General features: G+C 41.8%; 1 pseudogene; it reads left to right on the top strand.

The window, feature by feature from the left end:
- Positions 1–3,913: 3,913 nt before the first annotated feature.
- LOC105519362 overlaps positions 3,914–5,937 on the top strand; it is a 15,034-nt pseudogene continuing 13,010 nt past the window's right edge.

Raw genomic sequence — 5,937 nt, forward strand, 5'->3', positions numbered from 1 at the left:
AAATTCTGGGTTGAAAATTATTTTCTTTAAGAATGTTGAATATTGGCCCCCACTCTCTTCTGGCTTGTAGAGTTTCTGCCAAGAGATCTGCTGTTAGTCTGATGGGCTTCCCTCTGTAGGAAACCTGACCTATCTCTCTGGCTGCCCTTAACATTTTTTCCTTCATTTCAAACTTGGTGAATCTGACAATTATACGTCCTGTAGTTGCTCTTCTCGAGGAGTATCTTTGTGGCGTTCTCTGTATTTCCTGAATTTGAATATTGGCCTGCCTTGCTAGGTTGGAGAAGTTCTCCTGGATAATATCCTGAAGAGTGTTTTGCAACTTGGTTCCATTCTCCTCATCACTTTCAGGTACACCAGTCAAATGTAGATTTGGTATTTTCACATAGTGCCATTATTTCTTGGAGGCTTTGTCCATTTCTTTTTACTCTGTTTTATCTGACCTTGTCTTCTCACTTTATTTCATTAATTTGATCTTCGATCACTGATACCCTTTCGTCCACTTTTTGAATAGGCTACTGAAGCTTGTGCATGCATCACAAAGTTCTCGTGCCATGGTTTTCAGCTCTATCAGGTTATTTAATGTTTTGTCTACACTGTTTATTCTAGTTAGCTATTCATCTAATCTTTTTTCAAGATTTTTTTGCTTCCTTGTGATGGGTTCGAACATCCTCTTTTAGCTTGGAGAAGTTTGTTATTGCTGAGCTTCTGAAGCCTACTTCCATCAACTTGTTAAAGTCATTCTCTGTCCAGCTTTGTTCTGTTGCTGGCAAGGAGCTGTGATCCTTTAGAGGAGAAGAGGTGTTCTGATTTTTGAATTTTCAGCTTTTCTGCTCTGATTTCTCCCTCTCTTTGTAGTTTTATCTACCTTTGGTCTTTGTTTCTGGTGACCTACAGATGGGGTCTTGGTGTAGATGACCTTTTTGTTGATGTTGATGTTATTCCTTCCTGTTTGTTAGTTTTCCTTCTAATACTCAGGTCCCTCAGCTGCAGGTCTGTTGGAGTTTGCTGGAAGTCCACTCCAGACCCTGTTTGCCTGGGTATCACCAGGCAATATTTGCTGCACAACAGCAAATATTGCAGAACAGCAAATATTTCTGCCTGATCCTTCCTCTGGAAGCTTCATCCCAGAGGGGCAGTCGCCTATATGAGGTGTTTGTTGGCTCCTACTGGGAGATTTCTCCCAGTTAGGCTACAGTCAGGGACCCACTTGAGGAGGCAGTCTGTCCGTTCTCAGAGCTCAAACGCCATGCTGGGAGAACCACTGCTCTCTTCAGAGCTGTCACACAGGGACGTTTAAGTCTGCAGAAGATGTCTGCTGCCTTTTGTTCAGCTATGCCCTGCCCACAGAGGTGAAGTCTAGAGGCAGTAGGCCTTGATGAGCTGCGGTGGGCTCCACCCAGTTCAAGCTTCCAGGCCACTTTATTTGCCTACTCAAACCTCAGCAATGGCGGACGCCCTCCCCCAGCCAGGCTGCCACCTCGCAGTTCGATCTGAGACTGCTGCGCTACCAGTGAGCAAGGCTCCGTGGGTGTGGGACCTACCAAGCCAGGCATGGGAGCGAGTCTCCTTGTCTGCTGGTTGCTAACCAGCAACATCATCAAAATAACCAGCTAACATCATAAAGACAGGATCAATTCACACATAACAATATTAACCTTAAATGTAAACTCCTTGGGAAAAGTGCAATATTTGGGTGAAACTGTCCCGTTTTTCCAGGTAGTCTGTCACAGCTTCCCTTGGCTAGGAAAGGGATATCCCCTGACCCCTTGCACTTCCTGGGTGAGGTGACACCCCGCCATCCTTCAGGTCGCCTTCCATGAGCTGCACCCGCTGTCCAACCAGTCCCAATGAGATGAACCAGGTACATCAGTTGGAAATGCAGAAATCACCCATCTTCATCAGTCATACCGAGAGCTGCAGATCAGAGCTGTCCTATTCGACCATCTTGGAACTCTGTTCTTTGTTTATTCTTATTACTAATTCTAAAATATTAATGCCTTTTTACTGTGCTAACAAGAGGACACTTAAGTAAACAATGTATGGAGTTGTACAAGTAGCATAGCCTAATATATTCTGAAAATTGTGGTCATTAACTATAATATATACATTTATACATGTATTCATCTGAAAACATATTTTTTCTGTGTAACTATAATGACCAGTACATTAGTACAAAGTTAAAAGTTTTGAGTTTTTAAGAATTTTTAATAGGTTTCAATGAGTTTGTGAGGAAATGTATTGTGATTAACCATATACTATCTTCACATCTCTTTCTCTATTTCAAAAGTAAAGAATATATTTCTTGAAGCAAGATGGTGGTCTCACAGTGAGGAGCTGTCAAGGAATGCAAATTGGTATGCCTAGAAGCAGATTTTATTTTATTTTTTAAATTTTTATTTTAAGTTCTGGGGTACATGTGCAGGATGTGCAGGTTTGTTACATAGGTAAATGTGTGCCATGGTGGTTTGCTACAGAGATCATTTCATCACCTAGTACTACCGTGAGATGGTTATCTCATTGTGGTTTTGATTTGCATTTCTCTCATGATAAGTGATGTTGAGTTATTTTTCATATGATTGTTGGCTGGATGTATGTCTTCTTTTGAAAAGTGTCTGTTCATGTCCTTTGCCCACTTTTTAATGGAGTTGTCTGTTTTTGTGTTCTTGTAAATTTAACTTCCTTATAGATGTTGGATATTAGACTTTGTCAGTAGGATGGATTGCAAAAATTTTCTCCCATTTTGTAGGTTGTCTATTTGATCTGATAATAGTTTCTTTTGCTGTGTAGAAGCTCTTTAGTTTAATTAGATCCCATTCGTCAATTTTTGCTTTTGTAGCATTTGCTTTTGGTGTTTTCGTCATGAAATCTTTGCCCGTGCTTATGTTCTGAATGGTATTGCTTAGATTTTCTTCTAAGGTTCTTATAGTTTTGGGTTTTACATTTAAATCTTTAATTCATCTTGAGTTTTTGTTTATGGTGTAAGGAAGGGGCTCAGTTTCAGTTTTCTGCATATGGCTAGCCAGTTCTCCTAGAACCAATTTTTAAGTAGGAAATTCTTTCCCCATCGCTTATTTTTGTCAGGTTTGTCAAGGATCAGATGGTTGTAGGTGTGTGGTCTTATTTCTAGATTCTCTATTCTGTTCCATTGATCTATGTGTCTGTTCTTGTACCACTACCATGCTCTTTTGGTTACTGTAGCCTTGTGTATAGTTTAAAGTCAGGTAGCGTGATGCCTCCAGCTTTGTTCTTTTTGCTTAGGATTGTCTTGGCTATTTGTGTTCTTTTTCAGTTCCATATGAATTTTAAAATAGTTTTTTTCTAATTCTGAGAAGAATATCAATGGTAGGTAGTGTGATGGGAATAGCATTGAATCTGTAAATTCCTTTGGACTCTATGGCCATTTTCACGACATTGATGCTTCCTATCCATTAACATGGAATGTTTTTCCATCTGCTTGTGTCCTCTCTGATTTCCTTGAGCAGTGGTTTAAAGATCTCCTTGAAGAGATCTCTCACTTCTCTTGTTAGCTGTATTCTTAATTATTTTATTCTCTTTGTGGCAATTGTGAATGGGAGTTCTTTCATGATGTGGGTTTCTGCATGTCTGTTGTTGGTGAATATGAATGCTAATGATTTTTGCACATTGATTTTGTATCCTGAGACTTTGCAGAAGTTGCTTATCAGCTTAAGAAGCTTTTGGGCTGAAATGATGGGGTTTTCTAGATATAGGATCATGTCATCTGCAAACAAAGACAGTTTGACTTCCTCTGTTATTATTCGAATATACTTTCTTTTTTTCTCTTGCCTGATTGCCCTGGCCAGAACTTCCAGTACTATATTGATTTGGAATGGAGAGAGAGAGCATCCTTGTCTTGTGCTGGTTTTCAAAGGAAATATGGAAGCAGATTTTAAAACCAGTTTCTCTTCAGAACATTTTTTTTCATACCACTTGATAAGCATCTTGAAACACCATGGCTGTAGCAGCAGCAAAATGGGTGATGTCAAAAAGAACTATCTTGAAACATTTATTACCAATCCAAAACAGAGTTTTATATTGTTTGTCATAAATCTCCATATTCTTCTCTACCAGATGACTATAATTGCCAAGAAGAGCTTACTGTGACATCTGATGGTATTGTTTTGATGGCAGAACAATACTGTGCTACCACCATTCTGTGGACATTTCATATGAGCATACAAAACAAACCCTTGAACAGATTCTGTGCGTAATAATGAAGAAACATATGCTCAAGTGCTGAAAACTAGATTGGAAGATAAAGGTAAGCATCTTGAGAAACCCATGATAGAACAACTTGGCAAAATGTTCTTTCCTACTAAACACTGCTGCTATCCTCATGGACAGTATCACAGATGTCTTAAGAAACTAGATCCTCCAGGGGCAGTTCCAAGATGGCCAAATAGGAACAGCTCCAGTCTACAGCTCCCAGCGTGAGTGACACAGAAGACAGGTGATTTCTGCATTTCCAACTGAGCTACTGGGTTCATCTCACTGGGGCGTGTCAGACAGTGGGTGCAGGACAGTGGGTGCAGCCCACCGAGGGAGAACCGAAGCAGGGCGAGGCATCGCCTCACCCGGGAAGCACAGGGATAAGGGAATTCCTTTTCCTAGCCAAGGGAAACCATGACAGACAACACCTGGAAAATCAGGTCACTCCCACCCTAATGCTGCACTTTTCCAAGGGTCTTAGCAAATGGCATACCCAGAGATTATATCCCGTGCCTGGCTTGGAGGGTCCCATGCCCACGGAGACTTGCTCATTGCTAGCACAGCAGTCTGAGATCTAACTGCAAGGTGGCAGCGAGGCTGGGGGAGGGGCGCGCCCACCATTGCTGAAGTTTGAGTAGGTAAACAAAACGGCCAGGAAGCTCAAAGTGGATGGAGCTCAGTGCAGCTCAAGGAGGCCTGCCTGCCTCTGTAGACTCCACCTCTGGGAACAAGGCATAGCCAAACAAAAGGCAGCAGAAACCTCTACAGATTTAAATGTCCCTGTCTGACAGCATAGAAAAGACTAGTGGTTCTCCCAGCACGGAGTTTGAGATCTGAGAACAGACAGACTGCCTCAAGAGGGTCCCTGACCCCTGAGTAGCCTAACTGGGAGGCACCTCCAAGTAGGGGCAGACTGATAGCTTACACAGCCAGCTACCCCTCTGAGATGAAGCTTCCAGAGGAAAAATCAGGCAGCAACATTTGCTGTTCAGCAATATTCACTGTTCTGCAGCCTCCACTGCTGATACCCAGGCAAACAGGGTCTGGAGTGGACCTCCAGCAACCCCCAACAGACCTGCAGCTGAGGGTCCTGACTGTTAGAAGGAAAACTAACAAAGAGAAAGGACATCCACGTCAAAACCCCATCTGTACGTCACCATCATCGAAGACCAAAGGTAGATAAAACCACAAAGATAGGGAAAAAACAGAGCAGAAAAGGTGAAAATTCTAAAAATCAGAGTGCCTCTCCCCCTCCAAAGGAACGCAGCTCCACGCCAGCAATGGAACAAAGCTGGACAGAGAATGACTTTGAGGAGTTGAGAGAAGAAGGCTTCAGATGATCAGACTCATCCAAGCTAAAGGAGGAAGTTCGAACCCATCGCAAAGAAGCTAACAACCTTGAAAAAAGATTAGACGAATGGCTAACTAGAATAACCAATGTAGAGAAGTCCTTAAATGACCTGATGGAGCTGAAAACCATGGTATGAGAACTACATGACGAATGCACAAACTTCAGTAACCGATTCAATCAACTGGAAGAAAGGGTATCAGTGCTTGAAGATCAAATGAATGAAATGAAGCAAGTAGAGAAGTTTAGGGAAAAAAGAGTAAAAAGAAACAAACAAAGCCTTCAAGAAATATGGGATTATGTGAAAAGACCAAATCTACATCAGATTGGTGTACCTGAAAATGATGGGGAGAATGGAA

Source organism: Colobus angolensis, unplaced genomic scaffold (assembly GCF_000951035.1).
Source record: "Colobus angolensis palliatus isolate OR3802 unplaced genomic scaffold, Cang.pa_1.0 Scaffold345, whole genome shotgun sequence".
Classification (NCBI taxonomy): Eukaryota; Metazoa; Chordata; class Mammalia; order Primates; family Cercopithecidae; genus Colobus; species Colobus angolensis.